Source organism: Dipodomys spectabilis, unplaced genomic scaffold, assembly GCF_019054845.1.
Source record: "Dipodomys spectabilis isolate Male_0828 unplaced genomic scaffold, ASM1905484v1 ptg000095l, whole genome shotgun sequence".
In the NCBI taxonomy this organism is placed as follows: domain Eukaryota; kingdom Metazoa; phylum Chordata; class Mammalia; order Rodentia; family Heteromyidae; genus Dipodomys; species Dipodomys spectabilis.
Genome location: NW_024870772.1, coordinates 45,958,330 through 45,978,187, shown reverse-complemented (window position 1 = coordinate 45,978,187; position 19,858 = coordinate 45,958,330).

Below are 19,858 nucleotides of genomic sequence, written 5' to 3'. Positions count from 1 at the left end.
GCTTCCCCTCTCTTGACTAACTCTCTGTCCTGTGATGGCACACTTGGTGTGATTCTCTGGCTTGGGACTGTTCACTGGAACTCTGAAACTGTTTTCTATGCAAGAGCTTGTTCAGATTCCAGCTTCTCCTCCGCCATCTTCCCGGAACTCCCCACAATACCAATTCTTATTCTATGTCCCTCTCTGATATTTTCTATTTGAATCTCTTTTTGCGTCTGTGCCAGTCCTGGGTTTGAACTCAGGCGTGGGTGCTGGTCCTGGGATTCTTTTTGCTCAAGGCTAGGCTTTTCTACTAGAGCCACAGCTCCACTTTCAGCTTTTTGGTGGTTAATTGGAGATAAGAGTATCACAGACTTTGCTGCCTGAGCTGGCTTCAAAGCATGATCCTCAATCTCAGCCTCCTGAGTAGCTAGGATTACAGGAATGGGCCACTGGAACCTGACTCTCTCTCAATCTCTCTCTCTCTCTCTCTCTTTCTCTCCTTCTCTCATTAAAGTTTGGCAGGAAATAAGTACTAGGATAGAACTATGATAGGAAAAGGATCAGCTCATCTCTAGTTTAATTTGAATACACAATACTTTTGGAAAACATATATTGATACTGGTCAGACCATAAAATGTGTAGAAATGCTGACACAGCACTGCCAGTTCTCAGAGACGACATCAATTCAAATGAATCTTTGCACTCGAAAACTTGGACATGCAGAGTAAGCAGAATATTCTTTGGTGTAGAATGTAAAATCCTGAGTCAGAAACTGAAACTGAACTAGAGAAGGTCAGGAGGTCCAACAATGAACAAGAGGTCCAACTGTGAACAACAGGAGGTCTGACTGTGAACCACTGGAGGTCCAACAGTGAACAAGGATGTCTGACTATGAACAAGAGGAGGTCCAACAGAACGAGAGGAGCTCTGCCTGTGAACAAGAAGAAATCTTTTTGCATACACTTGCTGGAATTTAGAGCTTGGTACCCAGCACCCAGCTCCCTGGAGGGTAGTGGGAATTCTATAATTTGCAACAGGATCTCAAGTAGCTCTCAGCTACTCTTTTTTCTCTCTCTCTCTCTCTCTTTTTATTTTCACCTTGTCCACTGTTGGTTCAAACCACAGTGTCACCAGTCCCAGTCAGTTCACTGTTAAGAGGATTCCCCAGTTTGGGGTGGTCTCAGTATATGGTGAGCTACTTCCCACCTTTGCACATCACAGGGCCACCGGGGAGCTCCTAGCACTCAGGAGACTGCTTCTGCCCCTTAAACCCTCAGGGCCAGAGCTTTGGGGTTTGGAAACCTTTCTCTCTGCAGATGCAAATGGGGTTGCTGGTGTGCAGACAGAGGTTCTGGGAGGAGGGCCCCCTCTGCCCAGGGTCTGAGCAGTACTGAGCAGTACTGAACCCATGCTGCTCCCGCTGCCTGGAAGACAGCCAGTGCCTTGTGACTCGCTGACCGTTCTCCACAGAGCCCGGTGACACCACGCACAAAAGCAGGATGCCCAAGGGACGTTTGGAGAACATGTAGCCAGTTCTCTAGCTTTGTAAAGTTCTGTAAGATAAAGCTGGCAGCTTTGAAAAGCTGCATGTGTTTCTGTCTATACTTTCCCAGGAAAATAAAACGTGGTATTTTTTAAAATTCATCATTACAAAATTCTGAAATATGTGGCTATCTTAGGCATTTAATCTTTGTATCAGTAGAATCAAGTGTACATTAATTAAATGGGAACAAAACTACCATAGATATAGAAATAAGTATGAAAAAATGTTAACTAGGAAACCAACCATACAAAAAGCTGAGAAACAGAGAGCATACTTTTCTTCGGTTTTCTCTCTCAGCCAGTGATAGTGTGAAGGTGTTCCACCTTAATTAAACAATACTTCTTAACTTGAAAACATGTCCCTGCACATCTCATATACATATATGCATACATGTGAATGATACATTTTAACCAGTAAGTTATACATAGTATATAAAAGTGTGTGTGTGTGTGTGTATATATATATAGAGAGAGAGAGAGAGAAAGAGAGAGAGAGAGAGAGAGAGAAATAGAAAGAGAGAGAGACAGAGAAGACAGAAAGAGAGGGAGAGAGAGAAACAGAGAGAGAGAATATGCTATCTTTGGGATCTGAAGTGTTACCATCAATGACAGTTCTGTCTGCCATGCTTTTGAAATCATGTACTCACACAGCTATAATTTAATAGGTGGCGCTTTAGACATAGTCATCTGCCTGTCTGGTTTTATTAAGTTTTCACTTACTGGTTGCCAACTTTGTGAATTTCCATGATTTGGGTTTCATTCTGTTTTCTTGTCGGCCAGTCCTTGGCACTTGCAGCCAGCATTAGACAGATAGCACCACTCGAGACCCCAGCCCAGGTCAGTGGTTGGATCTCTGGCGGTTCCCAGAAACATCATGGAGACAATGCCCTCGGCATTGGCCCATGTTCTCATACTCATAGCCATAAAAATTGGGTTAACAACTTTCATTCTCCCCTTCATTTTGCAGACATCGTAAAGATAAATAAGGTAATTAAAGGCATCTAGGTACGTGGGAACAAATACAGTAACCAGAGGCAGGACTATTCTGGTAATTATAATGAGGATGACCAATAAGCATATTTGAAATCTGGATAATTAACACAGGCTACATACACAAGGCAGTTTTTAATGTTGCAAGTATTTAAGGGTGGGGAATGCGATGCCAAGCTGGGCAGGTAGAAGGCTAGAGGCCTGTGGGGCGTGGCCGCCTGCGGCTCCCAGGGGAGTGGATGGGAGGTTTGTAACTCCACTTTCCCTCCAGCCTGGAGGGAAAAGGCCTTCCTCTCTGTTTAGAACCTGGCTCTTTCCCCTCTCCCCAGGTAGCAGCCCAGGCCAAGGCCTGATCCCGGAAAATGTCCATGGGACTGGAACTGAATATTGAAGCAGAATGTCCACGCCACACTTACACACACTTACACACAGTGTTATTATCAGTAAAGTGACAAAGGGGAAAGACGCTGGTGACACCGGTGTCTTCTGCATGAATGAGGCTATGTTCTTCCCCACAGGGAAGTCGTTCTTGACCAGGTTTCTTTTCAGTGATTTCCTATGTTTGCATCTCTGAGCTTATCCTTGATGACATGTATTTCAATGGACATTTTCATTTATCTGTTGGATTTCTGGGTTGCTATGTACTCTGCCCAGGGAAAGTAAGTTAGAATAGATCAGAAGTGTGTTTTTCACTATGGAAGATAAAAATAAAATGAATCTAAAATGCCACAGAACATTCAGTGAAATCTGAATTTTGGATAAATAGAACACTTTTTAGTATAAGGAAGTTGTTTAGCTGAAATTCATGGCAATATTTTTTTTCTGGCAGTATATCTGAATCACAGTTGTATTTTAAAGATCTATTATAGTATGGAGGATATTGTAATGGTACAACTAAAATGTCCCAGATGTGTAAGTAGAGACTATTGACATGAAGGAAGGCACTGGGAAGAGTGGGAGTTTCTAAGATGAAAGAATGCATAGTTGCACACATACAGTGCACTTCCCCAAAGCATTTCTCTGCAGTAAAAATCCAAAACTTAGGAATAGCATATCAAAATTTCAGATAAAAGACTTTCTCAAAGTCATTGATAAAACCACATACTGTAGTTAAACCATTAGCCTTGCTGCAGCCTGCTTGGCCCCTGAATGGAAATTCTCAGTACACATGCTATAGCTAACTATAATCAGGGTGAAGCCAGGATTCACCTAGGTTTTTAAATTTTGCTTATTGTAAAGACACTGTACAGAGGGGTTATAGTTACATGAGTAAGGTAATGAGTACCTTTCCTATGGAGCATTGTTACCCCCTCCTTTGTTTTTCCCCTGCCACTTACCTAGACTCATAGTGTTGATTGAAAAATAGGAATTGAAACTTACTCAATAAAGAATTGCACAAAAGTAATCTGCCAGGGATCAAGTACTGTATAAATAGCATGGGATAGGCACATAAGCTTCAGAAAGTTTTGAGTACGCCCAGGTGTTGCTTTTCTTCCTTATTATTATAATATTGGACATAATGACAGAACAGGTTGTTGACTCCTCATTTGTTTTGTGTTCATCTTTCTTTCACTGATTTCAACAAATAATGAACTCTCATTTGTATAAAACAATGTCTAAAATGGATAACAAAAATTGTAAACATGCATGAGAGAATTCCTGTAACATATACACCGTAACATGCATATTTTCTCTTACAAAGCACAGGAAGAAATGATAAGAGAATTAAACATCGTGGAACAATGTGCTAACTCCTGGCAGTGTTCTGTGGCTTGGCCGTGAGCGCTCACTCCCCGTCTGCACCCTGTTAGCCGTCCAATGCCGCAGCCATCGTTTTCATTTGAGGTCACAACTGAGAAAGCAGATTCTCCGGTAGGGCTAACGTACATTGCTGAATGGAAACATACTCTTTCTTAGGAAGGACTGAAGGGGCGGCGGTCTCCTTTGTACATCAGCACTTTAGAAAGCCAGTTGTATGGATGAAGTGTGGGTTGCCAGTTCTTCATTCCTAGTCCACAAAAGAGTTTACTTCCTCTATGGTTGATTCCAGGCTGGCTGTTCTGACCTGTTTCCTTTTTTATGATCCAACCTTGGCACAGACTGTGTGAGATGGGAGGATTTCCTTTTTCTGAAATCTTGTTAAAGCTTTCCAGCAAAGCTTGCTCTGCGTTCTCCCTTCTACTTGCCTTCCTCCCTCCCTGTCAGCTGGCAGTGAAGCCACCGTTTTCTGAGGAACACACTGAACTGCAATATGAAGTCCCATGCAGTCGTGGTGAGATGGCCCAGCCCCACCAACTCAGACCTTGCTGTGCAGGGCATGCGGGCTGTCTGAGGGCTGGTGAGAACCAGTTCCATGCTGTTGCTTCTGGAAGGGAGGAGGGGAGGAGAGAGGAGGCTGCTGAAGGTGGGCAGGTGAAATCCAGGGGCTGGAGATGCTCTGACATGGCTGCGGTCCACATGGCACACCACAGGCGTCTTTGGGAACAATGCCATGCCCAGGTCTGGGCGGCAAAAGCCACGTTTGTGACAGAAGAGTGAGACCGCTTTCAGAAACTCAAGACCTACACACTCGTTCTTCTCCTCTTTTTACTACCCTGCTCTTTTCATCTGGACACAACCACCCAAAGCTCTCCCTGGATAGCTTCTCATGTCTCTTCAGGTCTGCTGGATCTAACACTGAGGCAGACAGCACGGTGCCTTTAATGGAGACAGGGCAGCCGTCCCTTGGGTTGGGTGATGGTCTGGGAAGCTCCTCAGGACCTCTGAGAGGCACCCAGGGGAGGCCCTGAGCCCCTCTCTCCCCAAGCCTCTGAGAAGGAGGAGAGCAGAAGGGAATGACGGAGGAGTGAGAGGGCGTGGGGAAGCAGCCCTTCTTGTGAACACAAACCCAAGCAGAACTCACTCATCCCAGTTGAAGAGCATCAGGACTGGCCAGGGAACTCCCAGACAGCCTGACAGGAGGACAGGGAGTCACAGTCCCCGGCACCACCTCACTCATCTGTGTGCTGAAACACATCCAGCCAGAGCCACTCGTGGAAAGTCATCGTCAGCTCTAAAAGGTAGTCTTCATAGATCTAATGTGTGCTCAATACTAACTGATCAGCCTCTGTCACATTATCTATAGTAGTCAATATGTCTTGATAGAGTCCCAACAAGCGTGTCCATTGCTTGCACATTCTGAGCTGCATGGGAAGATAAATTCTCTGCATTTTTGACTGCAGACCACATCTCGTGCCATCCTTGGTAGAAGGCTGGGTCTGGTTCTAATAGTGATTATGTGGCCTAAAAGCAGTAGGGAAATTAGACTTGAAAAGCAAAGGTTATAGGAAGAAAGGATCGGTCAAGAACAAAAGACACAAAACAAAACCCATCAGTATGGACTGAAGTGCATTCTCTCCAGCCTGACCCACAGAAGCCCAGCCTGATATATGGAAGCCCAGCCTGAGGTATGGCTGTATGTGGCAACCAGGCCTCCGTGGATGCAGAAGGCGGAGTGAGCTCTGACCTAAGGACAGACAGGATGGGTCCTGCCTCTGGGCATGCACACAGAGGAAAGACCGCACACTGCCCCAAAGCCAGCGGCAAAAATGGCCACCACCTTCACCAAGGACTTCCAGTCTCCAGAACGGTGAGAGGACGGTGCCCTAGCCTGTGGAGTTTTGTTATGGCATCCCAAGGCGACTAAAAACTCTAGTAAAATGGATGCACTTGCATCAAAGTGTGTCAGGCAGAAGGGTATATTTTAAATCATAGGTCACAAATCATATAGATAGATAGATATAACTGTACACAAACCCTGTCATACTCAGTACCCAAAGAAATTTCTTTTCTTACAGTTCAAAAGGATAGATGTCTACAGTCAAAGTTTGGGTAGGGTTTGTTTGTTTTTTCTGAAAGTTCTGAGGAAGACTTTATTTCAGGCACAACACTGAGCTCCTGAGCACCTGGAGCGACCCCTGGTGTCCCTTGGCTCACAGTTGTGTCATTGGACGTGTTCCTTGCTGTGTGTCTTCTCATAAGGACAACAGTTATTCCATTAGAGCAGGCCCTGAGCACTTTCAATTGACTGCATCTGCAGACTCATTTACCAAATAAGGTCACATTCTTAGTGCTGGGTTTATGACTTCAACATAGTGCATTGGAAAACCCATTTGAACCCAGGACACCAGGTCATGTGATTCTGTGAAAACCATGTCCATTAAAATGGGCGGGGGGAGTTTTCTTCCAGCTCTCATAATTTCATTTTATTGGTTCTTAGGAATAAGTAGGAATACTATATTAAGAATGCTAATCCAACACTTTATTAATGGTGTTCACACGACCCTAGGCTTCTCATTCACGCACTTTCTGGTTGGTCTTTTTTAACTGCCCTCACAGTCTGGTCTGTAACTTAGTCTAGTGCCACTGGGCCTGAGAGACTTGTTTAAATAAACCCCCAGCCTGTGACTCAGGGCATAACACGGAGACAGAAGCACCTCTAGCTTCTTCCATTTAAAGTCATTCTGCACTTACAAATGTGGGCACAGTACACGTTGCTTCAAGTTTTAGGATGTCCATCTTCCGTAAACCTTCCAAACTGTCCCCTGGGCAAAAGCTTTGAAATCCCAACTCCCTGGGCACCTTGCACCTTGCAGAGGTTCGAGCAGCTGGCCTAGAACTCAGGATTGGTGTCTGCTTATTTTTTTTTCTTCAGCACGACTAAGATTTTCTGATACCATTTTTCCTAGTTGTGCAAATTTGGGTTAACTCTGAACATGTTCAGATGATTTTGTTTCTTGATTGGTGCAGATCAAGTTTCAAGGCTTATGAGGGAAGATCGCCTTTCCCTGTGTTTCACCCCACTCATCAGAGTACCCTGGAGAACACAGTGTGCAGTTTTTGATAGAGCTGGGTGGGTGCACACCAGGGCAAGGAGAAACGAGGCAGGAGTCATGGGTGCATGCACTGCTCTCTGACTTCCCTACTGTTCCTTCATTCAGGACATCTCTGGACCAGCCTGCACTGTCACCACACCGCACACCCTCCTTGGTAATGGTGGAAATGGGCTTTGCACAGAACCATCTGTAAATTATCCCAGAGCTCAGTCGTCTCTTCTTGGTGTGTATGTCCACCTCAGGGGATGAGAACCCACCCATGCCACTGGGAAATTCATGCACACACATATATATATGTGAAAAGATGGAATATGTATATGTATCTGTGTACTACATATTATATGCATTCGGTATAATCACAACCAAAATCTCAATAGGATTTAAAAACAAAGCTGACAAGCTGAGTGAGGTAGAATATGTCTATCACCCCAGCTTTCAGGGGGCAAGAAGGAGGGTGATGAGTTGAGATCAGCCTGGACTCCATAGTAAGTGGCAGACCCTGTCACCAAACCAAACCAAAAACCCAACCAAAACAATGGATAGACTGACTCCAAAGCTCATAGTCAAGTGCGAAAAACTAGGAGCCGTCCAATAACTAAAAAATAATAAACATGAAGCACTGACACTCCCAAGTTTTAAGATTTATTATAAAGCCATGACAAAAGATATGTGTGGTTTGGGTATAAATATAAATAAATGGATCAGTGGAAAATAAAAATGTAGAAATAATGGTTCCTTTCTACGCACCACTGATTTTGATAATGGTAAAGAATCATTTACAAAAATAAATATTGCCCAAATTGGGTAGCTTATGCCAAAGCAAAATAGGATATCATGGACCAGAGCTCCAAATTTAATGCCTAAAATTATAAAACATAAGGGGAAACATTAATAATCCGGTTTAGATAAAAATGTAAATTTTAAAGCATCGCTTCTAAATCCTGTTCCATGCATGAATCAGATTTCATCAAAATTAAAATCTCGTGAAAGGTGTGGTTAGAGGGTGTAAAAATGGGCTCGGTGCCAGTGGCTCACACCTGTCATCCCAGCTACTCAGGAGGCTGAGATCTCAGGATCTCAGTTCAAATCCAGCCTGGGCAGGAAAGTTCATGAGTCTCTTATCTCCAATTAACCAGCAAAAAAAAATGCTGGAAGTGGAGCTGTGGCTTAAGTGGTAGTGCACCAGCCTTAAACAGAAAGCTAAGGGACAGCACCCAGGGCCTGCGTTGTTCAGACCCAAAGCACACAGACACTAAAATGACCCATGAGATAAGATAATGTTTGCTAACTATTTTTTATCAGAATGCCAAGAATAATTTTATTATCCTAAATGCAAACCTACATTTGGCTATATAGAATTATCAAATAAAGAATTATAACATCGTTAAGAAAGCATACACATCCAAGTAACATTATTCAACACAATCATTTCACACAAAATAAATTACACATTTGTATTGCTTTTTTCAAGTAGCTTAGGAAGAGGTTTAGCTAAGTTTATGTGTGTGCTGGGTCCTGATGAGCTGCCTCCCAGCTCTCTCCTGCTCCCCCCTTCCTGCCCTTCTCCTCCCCTGTCCTGGTTCCGTTTTCACATCTGTGTCTTGAGTGTCAGCCTGCATCTATCCACGCTACTCCTTCCCGCAGCAGCCTCCCTCCTCTTCGCCCCATGCCCTCGGGTTTCAACTGCCTGGCATTCTCTTTGTGAATGGCCTGCAAGTTGTTCAAAGGAGCTCCACCGTGGAGCCATTTGTTAGTCAGTTTTTCCTTCTTGTTGTTAGCTGCACAAAGGCATTTCATGTCCATGCACATCTACCTTGGGGTCTCCCTGTCTCCCTCTATCTCCACTTGTCCCATCCTATCTCGCTTGGAGTCTCCCTCCATCTCCGCCTGTCCCATCTCATTTTCTAGCTCCCTAGCTCCTCTTTCTGGTAGAACACTGAGTGTCAGGCCTGTATTGTCTGTCCCCTTGTCCTCTCTCCCACCAGCTGCAGTCCCACCCCTCAGACAGGACACATCTCAATTCTTGGCACTCACAGATTGCCTGCCAGTTGTTTGGAGGGCTTGACACAGGGTCCCTGCTGGGACCATGCTTCTGTCGCTGCACAGTCCGATGTGTGACTTCCTGTCTTTTAGTCTAGATCTCTTACATATGAGAGACAACAGGCACCATTTCTCTCTCTCAGTCTGGCTTACTTCACTCAGCATGATTTTTCCCCATCCATCTCCCTACACATGACATATTATTCTTCTTGATGGATGAATAACATTCATAATATATGCATATATATGCATATATATTATATTCATTCATAATATGTATGCATATATATGCATATATATTATATTTTCTTCATTGATTCATAATTGGTAAATGATTTATATCCTATATTTATCAAGAAACTTTAAGGTGCGATAGTAGGCAAAGAATTAAACAAAATACAAACAAATTAAATAGACATTTTACTAAAGAAAATACATTTATGGCAAGTGAGTGCTGGAAAAGATGCTCAAATATTAATAAAGAAATGACTGAAATCACAACAAAATGCCCATTAGAACGGCTAAACTTAAACAAACAGATTGATCATACTAAATGTTGACTATGAAATAGAGGAAGTGGAAATCTTTAAAACTATTGATGAGAATGTAAAAGGAAGCAGCTACTTTGGGAAAATTGGCAGTTTTCTTTTTTTTTCAAATGATTGGCTGTGCACCTGTGATACAATGCAGCCACTCTATCCTTTGCGTTTTCCCAGGAAAGGTGAAAACGCCCATCTACACAAAGAATCACATATAATACTGGCTGCAGCTCTGCTTGCATGTTTCCAAACTGGGAGCAACCCAAGTGCCTCACAAGTGAATGTGTTCACATAGAATATTTCTCAGCAATGAAAAATGAGATACTATTATTTCCACTCTACAAATTGGGTGAATCACAAATTAACCCAACAAGTGAAGAAAGGATAAGCACTTTGTAATTCCAGTGATAAAAGCCTTAGAACATGAAAATGAATATATAGTGTAGACATGCATATTTGGTGCCTGGCGTGGGAAAGTGGGAGCAAGCGCATGGCAGCGGCTCTGCATCTGCTTCAGAGTTATGGATAAGTGATCGGCTACTCTGATGTGGTGGTGGCGTGCGGCCCATTGTGTGAGACTGAACACTTTGAATGTGTTCCCAAGGTGATAGGAATAAAAGGGACCTGGAACACCAAGTTCTTATTATGAGTTTTAAGCACAATTGGGAAAGTAGTAATTGTTTAAAAACAATGTCAATGATTAGACTGAGAATATGTGTGTGTGTGTGTGTGTGTGTGTGTGTGTGTGTGTGTGTGTGTGTGTGTGTGTGTGTACTTTATTCAGTACTTTATTGGCTTTGGAATTCAACAAGGAACATATGAGGCATGACCTTTAAGAACTTTCCGTCTATTGTGAAAATTATCATTGTGTCAATAATCATTTAAACTGAAAAGCACAAGTTTAAAAGGAAAGGCAAGCTGGACCAGTGGCCCATGCCTATAATCATAGCTACTCAGAAGGCTGAGATCTGTATATTGCAGCTTAAAGCCAGCCCAGGAAGGAATGTCTGTGAGACTCTTACCTCCAATAAACCACTCAGAAAACTGGAAGTGGTGCTGTGGCTCAAGTGGTAGAGCACTATCCTTGAGCTGAAGAGCTGAGGGACAGTGCCCAGGCTCAGAGTTCAAGACCCACGACTGACAAAAAGGCATAAATTTTACTTAAGTTCTCGTTATTATAATTGTACAAATTTATGCAACACAGTGTGATAACTTGATACATGTATACAATTTTTTGGCTAAATCAGGAAGGTTAACATTTCTATCTCCTTAAAAATTTGGAAAAATTTGATTAACTATGTACATATTTATGAGGTATCCTTGGTATTTCAATATTTGTGCATATCAGAATTATAATGTTTCTCTCAAATCAGGATAATAACTTAGTTCTCTCTTCATCACAAATATTATTGATGATTATCACAAGGGCAGTGCTTGCATTCTCAATGCAAATGTATTTCCAATACTTGACTAGAAAGTTATGTGTCTCCAATTTCAGTGACAATTTCTGATACAATTATCATAAGACAGTGTGTGTGTGTGTGTGTGTGTGTGTGTGTGTGTGTGTGTGTGTGTGTGTGTGTGTGTGTGAACTCCAGACCTGGTTTTAACTCAGGGTCTGAGATGTCTGTGAGACTTTTTTCTTTGTACAAGGCTAGTTCTCTACCACTTCTGACTTTCTGGTGATTGCTTGGGGATAAGAGTCTCACAGAATTCCCTGCCCAGGCTGGCTTTGAACCCTGATCCTTGGATCACAGCCTGCTGAGTAACTAAGATTACAGGTGTGAGCCACCAGCATTGGCTTTCATAAGACAATTTTAATAATGATAATCCTAATGATAATATTATTTTGTATCACATTTAAACTTTTACTGCTTTTAATTTTGCCTCTAAGTTTATGTTTTGTCTTATAAATTGTTTTCATTTGTACTTTTTGTTGTTTTACTATTTTCAACAATCTTAATATCCCTTTATTCAATGTTTCTCTTTCTCCACCTAATTTCTTCTCAACCAAAATAGACTACTTGTTTACTTTATGGTGGCTTTGGGAATGAGTCAGTTTTTCCAGAATCACTACTTCCTTTACAAGAAAGTGATTGTATGTGACCTTGAACAGGGGGGCTTTATAAATGCTCTCCCTGTTTCCAGTGCACCTCTGAGTTCACAGCACAGGCACCGATTGTGACATCTGTGAACCATCAGTGTCGGCCTTGTCCTGGAGCTTGAAATTTATACACACACACTGTTTGCACAGGCAAACCCTGGCCTTCACCTCAATAACATTCACAGAAAAAATCATGTGTTTCTCCATCATTTATCTTGCAGCATTTTCAGAGTTTATGAGATGTATTTCTGTTCTGCCGTTTTCACACAGAAAGGTTGTTTTTTTTTTCTTTTTTCTGTTTTTTTATTGTGAAAATACTGTACAGAGGGGTTACAATTACATGGACAAGATAATGAGTACATTTCTTATCAAGCATTGTAGCCTCCTCCTTTGTTTCCCCTTCCCATCCCATCCTCCCCCTACTCCCCATCCAACCCTCCTCCCCCCACCCTACCAAAGTTGTAAAGTTCGTTTTCAACATAACAACTTGTACGTCTCATTGTTGCAATGGGTCCACCTGTATCCCTACTTAAAGAAAGGTTGTTTTTAATCCTTTGTGAGGGTCGCAGCATACGCTGTGGTGAGCAGAAGGAAATCACAGCCAAGAGGCAGGCCAGAGTAACTCACTGCTAAGGTGGGGACTGTTTTCTTCTTGCTGCACAGTCAGCACTGCAGCCCAAGAGCTGGGAAGGCAGAATTTAGCACTTACCATGACATGACCAGCTAAGTTAGCCATCCTCTCCCTGGGAGAGCATGAGACTCATGTTTTTGACAAAGCAAGACCTCAAATCACCCTTAGGTTATGAAGGCCAGAGTTGCTTGCGAAGAGCTTATTCTGGGATATGGCATTCACTGACTAGTTTTTCAACCAACAATGGAGGTGAAATCATTTTAATTTAAAGTCTGGGAAGATGACGTAATAAATAAATGATAACTTTCCCCCCTCTGTTCTTGAGGACATTTCACAAGTAACATTTGCCTATTTGGGATAACAAAAGCATTCATGTCCAAAAGCACAGCTGTGCAGTCTCTCAAGTCATGATGGAAATAAACATACAAGTCTAACATCTCACAAGGTCTTGCCACCATGAGCGACAGGGCAGAACTGTGCATTCCATGGGATTTCCTGCTATTCCATGTCCTACCAGCTATCACACCACCCTTCACCAGGGCTCTTGCGGGAGGCCCCCGCGGTTCCATCGGCAGAAGGAGACATGGTGGGCAGGGTCCTTCATGGGCTGTTTTTAGCAATCAACAAAAGGTCATATGTATTTTGAATTGTTTGTTTTAAGCTACTATTTAACCTTCTGTAAACTTCCTTTCACAATTCCTAATTATCTATGACTGGGGCTTCTTTGTTTCCTTAGAATTGTCCATTCCTACCACACTCTTGTTTGTTTTCTATGAAAAACAAGAAAGGTCTTTAAAAAAATGTAATGACTGCAAAGAGATGAACTATATGGAATCTATTGTCAGCATGAAGGGCTAAATGCCTAAACTCCTGAAAGCAGGAGAAAAAATGATATTAATTTCTAATAATGCATTGTCTGGGAAGAACACAAGATGTTAATGAAAAAACATTGCATTTAAAATGATTTCTCCTTGCCAAATGCTCACAGCAGTCATTTCTCTTGTGTGTAGTCTCATCTCTTCTAGGGTAGCCTCTGCCCCACAGACCAGACCTGTGCATTTCCTTACACCTATCCTGGTGTGCCTCTGTCTCCCACAATCTGTTCTGTGGAATGGGCTCATGCCCATCTGTGCCGGACTACACACCTTTGGTTGTGCACAACACAGGAGTGTTGTCGTTTTAAGAGTGACACTCTTAATTAGTCGTCATGTTGAAGATAAAAAGCCGTTTTGCTTGATTATGTTCTATTGTTAATGAATAACTGTGGAATTCAAAGGGGAGACAATCATCTATAAATGAATAATTAAGCGATGTCCTGGAGTTTGAGTGTGAACAAGGCAGGTCTCAGAATTCATCCAGTGTTTCCTAAAAAACTACTATAAAAGTACAACGTCACCAAGCAAATTGGACTATGATAACTAATTCCAGGCCTCTACATAGTCACAGACATAAATATAATTGAAATTTTGCTTAATTAAAAGTTTGGTGGCTGGCTTGAAGATGGCTTCACCTTCATGTCTCACGGAGACCAGGGACTGTGCACACACTTTCACTGTTACCAAAGAGAGCTCATTTCTGTACCTTTCCACTTAGAATTGGCAAAAAACAGTCAACCCACATGGCAACCTACAGTTCTTTGAGAGAAATACTGTAGTATTGTCAGAACAACATGAAAGGATCTCTGCAGTTGGGATTTGCAATGGTCCTTCTATTCTCACATGAAGCCACAAAATGCCAGCTATGTTGTTTCAGTTGTGTTGTATGGGGCTAATGCATCATATATACCAGGGACCATTGCAATCGCTCATTTGTACATCTAAGTTAAGGTTACTCAAGCAACACTCACAAAACTCACAGTGGTAATGATTTCCTGTACTGTTCTGTGTTCCTCTGCTGGATGAATATAGTGAATTTCAGCTCTGAGAGCCCGTCATGGACAAGCTGGGCACCCCACCCCATGTCTGCCATGGTTCATGTACAGCACCAGGAACACGTTTGCTTCTCTACCCTTGTATCTCACCAGTGCTCTGGAGTGAGACTTCTCTTTTTTTGAACCCAGGGTTTCATGTCTGGTAAGCATCAAGCTCCTCCCAACCTCTCAACCAGTTAAACTTTATTTGAGCTGGGCTTGTGCTAATTGTCCAGGTAGGACTTGAATCTGTAATTGTCCTGCCTTGGCCTCCCAAATAACTGGATTCCAACTACAAGTCAGCATGTCCAACTACAGAAAGTGGGATTTCTGTAATACAGCAGTATTATCCAACACGAGACAAGTCATATTGTAAGATACACAGATACAAATGATCTATGTATGCACAAGTCTATAGCGTCAGTGCAAATAGGAAGAAAGTCCCTCCATCTTAGAGGCTGTTGCTGCAGATAAATGTTAAGAGGCTGGTCAAAATACAATTTAATCCCTTTGAGACTGCTGTTTAGGGAAAGCATAACAAAAAATGTTTGTGTTTTATGAGTTCCTTTACATATTCACTTCTGGGCACGTAAATAATAAGGAATGATTCCACCTATAGAGATAAATTATGTCCCATTCCCAACTTTTTAAAATTGATACGGAAGTAGATAAACAGTGCCTTTTTATGTCAGTTCACCTTCTAACTTTTTCTGTAATTGTATTGAGGAATCTTTTACTGGTATTATTTTAAAACTCTGATTGCATACCAAAAGCAAGGATTCAGTTTGAGGGTAGCCTGAATAACAAGTTTGTGAGACTCTATTCAACAGAAAAAGCCAGGTATGGTAACATATTCCAATCATCCCAGATGGAGCAGGAGGTATAAATAAGAGGATCACAGTCCAGTGTGCCCCTAGCAAAAGTTGAGACCTGAGCTCAGAAACAATCAGAGCACAGGGTAGAGGCACAACACATGCAACAGAGAACCTCCCTACCAAGCAGAAATCCCTGAGTTCAAATGCCAGCACCAACCTCCCTTTACTTGAGTTCAAATCCTGTTACCAACCTCCCGCCACCCGAGTTTAAACCCTGGTATCAACCTCCCATCACCTGAGTTCAAACCCCAGTACCAACCTCCCATCACCCGAGTTCAAACCCCAGTATCAACTTCCCATCACCAGAGTTCAAACACCTGGTACCAATCTCCCCTCCTGAGTTCAAACACCAACACCAACCTCCCATTAACTAAGTTCAAACCCTGGTACCAACCTCCCATCACCTGAGTTCAAACACCAGCACCAACCAACCTTCCATCACTCGAGTTCAAACCCTGGTACCAACCTCCCATCACAAAAAAGAAGGAGGGAAGATCTGTTCAAAGCACATTCTGGACATATGTATAAAAATGTCACAATGAAATCCTTTCACATTAAAATTTAATTCAAAAGTAGAATTTAAAAATGGCTTAAGACAAAACAAGCCACAAAAAATGGCAAGGCCTCCCAGCTCTGGTTTGTGCTTTAGGAAAAGTCCAATATGCAGAGGAAAACACGCCTTTCCCGAGCTTCCAGCTTGTCCTATCAGTACGTTCTGATGTGAGCTGATAGAGCACAAAATGACAATAACTGTAAAGATCTTGCTTGCCTGGCTGTGGCCGCTCAGAGATGCCCCATTTTAACACAGAAGCCTCTTTCCATCGAGCTCATACACAAGTGCTCCCTCCACCATTGGGACTGTTCTAGACACACACACACACACACACACACACACAAGCTCATATGCGAGTGCTCCCTCTGCTGCTGGGCCTGTTCTAGAGCAGGAAGGGAATCCATGTTATGAGATGCAGTTGGCTTTGTGTGGAGGGAAATGATCCAACGAGGTGTACAGATAAACATCGTTAACACTGTGTTCAAATAGAACATCGTTAACATCGTGTGTCAGGTGTGTAGATAGACATTATTAACACCATGTGTCCGGTGTATAGATAAACATCACTCACATCTCATGCTGTGGAATTGTGGAATTGTCAGCCTGGCTTGCTTTGTTTTCAGAATCATCAATCAGGCCTGGGTCCAGGGCGATGGGAGAAGGAGGCAATCAGTTCACCAGAAGTCTGTCTGTCTCCTACTGTTGGTGTAGCAGCAAACACTTATCCATGCCTCCTTTCTTTCTATGTTCTAGAACTGTCTATGCTCCTGATGTCAACAGGACGGGAAATGGTCCACGCCATGTCAGTCACAGTGGAGCCACCTGGAGGCTGAGGAGATACTGCCGCTTACCAATGATCATGCACGTGGGCCTTCTGGGTGGTCTGGGCTCTAGGGATGCTGGGAAGGCAAAGCCTGGCCTCAGGGCATGGTCTCCCCCGCCACGCCATCCTCCCTGTCCTCCCCGTCCTCCCTGTCCTCCCCATCCTCCTTGTCCACACCATCTTCCCTGACCTCCCCATCCACATTGTCCTCCCTGTCCACATGCCAGCACCCTTCCTCAGGGCCCTGCGTACTTGGAGCTGCTTGTCAGGAGGTTGAGATCTGAGGATCACTGTTCAAAGCCAGCCCAGGTAGGAAAGTCTCTGAGACTCTAATCTCAACAAAACTACTAAATAAATGCCATAGTGACACCATGGCTCAAGTGGTAGAGCACTAGCCTTGAGCAAATGAAGCTCAGGGACAGCACCTAGACCCTGAGTTCAAGCCCTAGGTCTGGCACCAAAAACAAACAAAAAATAAAAATAAAATCCAGAGGTGCAGTGCTTCCAAAGATTTACTAAATATTAAAACCTCTGGAAATAAATTTGGTAACTGTACAAAGTTACGAGGATGATTCCATAAAGTCCTTGATTTTAAACAAACATGAAAAGCAGCAGCTCTCTATCATGAATATATTATGAATGAAATATCCAGCTCCTTTTCTCGGCTGTGCCTGAGCCTGGTGAAGAGAATGGGGAGGGTGCCCTTCGCACCAGGCGATCTGTCCAAGCCCATGGGTCACACCTGCCTTGAAATCCCTCCTGGTCTCTGCTGACTCTTCAGTCAGAGGTCAGCTTGTCCCCTCCCAAGCCCACACATTAAAGTCAAAGCCCCTGGCCTGCCCCTCCTCCCCCAGGATGTGGCTTTGTTTGCAAACACTGTGAATGCTTAGGATGAGGTCAAACTGGAAGAGCATGGGGCCTTCACCCTACTTGACAGAGTGTTTATGAGAAGATGCTCATGTGAAGACACGTAATACGGAGACTGATGGAGTCTCAAGTGGCACGTCTGAAAGCAATTTCAGCTCTCAGATGCTGAGAGGGAAGACCAGACATGGTGGCACATATCTGTAATCCAGCACTAAAGACCCTGAGGCAGGAGGATTGAGGAGCAAGAATTTAAAGCCAGCCTGGGCTATAAGCCAGATCCTGTCTCAAACAAAGCCAAAACAGAACAGAAACAAAGAACCTATGAGAGGGGCGTGGGACAGCTTTCCATTCACAATCTTGAGAAAAAGTCAGCTCTCCCCCACACCAGGACTCTGGACAGCTAGCCTCCAGAAATGGCAGAGAATGAGTTCTTCTGGTTTAAGCCACCCACGGTGTGGTGTTTTGTTACAGCAGCCCTCGGGGTTGAATCTATCAGTTAATCTGTCTTTCATCTCTCACCACTTCTACTCAGGCTTTGAAGCAGAATTTGGTGGGATGGCTATTTCCCTTGAGGCCTCCCTGTGCCTCCATCTTCTCAGCCTGTTCTTTCATGCTAGTGATTTCCATGGCAACCAGCAGTGGCAACAGATGCCACTGACAGCACCTCACTGCAGCCTCAGAGAGCACCTGTTACATTTCCCCTCAAGCTTTCTCTGCCTCCTCCAAAGAGACTCTGCCAGTGGCTAGGACTGTGCTCAGCCACAGACACAGCAATCACTGGGAGAGCAAAAACTAGCCCTGAGAAACAGGTTCCTCAAAATACTAAACATAGAACTACCCTATGACCCAGCAACGATCCTCCTGGGCACTGAAGCCACCAATACAACCATGTTCACTGCAGAATTGTTTACCATAGCCAAGATATAGAATCAGCCCAGCTGCCACTCAGTGGAGGAATGGACCAAGAAAATGTGATATATATACAAAATGGAATTCTACTCATTCATCAGAAAGAATGACATTGTTCCATTTGTAAGAAAATGGAAGGATTTGGAAAAAAATTACATTAGGTGAAGCAAGCCAGACCTAGACAAACATAGGTTGCATGGTTTCCCTTATTTATGGTAGCTAGAATGTGCCTATGAATCTACAAATAAACGCATTAGGTGGTGAGCAAGTTTACAAATGAATTAACTGAAATAGAATAGACTCTATGGAGAACACAAATAGGAAACACACAAAAAATTAAGTCAAAGCCCAGCAAAAGAATTACCAGCTCCACTTCCAGCTTTTTGGTGGTTAATTGGACATAAGAGTATCACAGGTTCCTGCTCCACTTGGCTTGGAACTGGGATCCTCAGATCTCAGCCTCTTGAGTAGCTGGGGTTACAAGTATGAGCCACCAGCACCTGGCTTCTATCCTGGCAGCTCCTATGTTAGCTAACATTTATCCTTGACAGGTGGTGTAGGGTAAGAGGAAGCTTCAGTGATGTCTTGAGATCTGCTCTATTCCACTCCCTCCACCATCTTAACTCCTGTCTTGATGCTTTTAGAGTTTGTAAATGTTAGGGAGGTGTGAACAGAGCCATTACATTTTCTCAGTATTTACGGATGTTGGAGGGTATGTCAACAAGAAGTGCGGTCTTCTCACTATGCATGTAGCAAGATCCTCCAGCAAAGCCAGAATGTACTGGCAGAGAGATGCTCAATAGTTGGGCTCCAGTTTTGTCAAAGACCTTATTCAAACAAATGGCAGGCAAATCTATGTGTTTTTGTAGACAGTGCTATGTATACTGCTGAACTCTGACTAGTTTGTTTTAGATGTGTGTTTGGATAGACTGGGAAGGAAGTGGCATCTCTGAACCAGTGGTCTGAGTTCACTCCTGGGTCATAGCCTGATAAGGGTTTTCTAATTTTCAGCAGATTCTGAGATGAAATAATTACCACCCACAATTATTACTAGTTTTTTCCCCCTATAACTACTCAATAAGGATAGGTCTTCGTGGACTAAGCACAATTACTAACTTACATTTCTTGTTATAAATGGATTAGAAGTGATCAAAATTCAGTAGGGAAATCGGCTAGGAAGGTGGCTTCGTGGTAGAGTGCTTGCCTAACGCACATGAGGC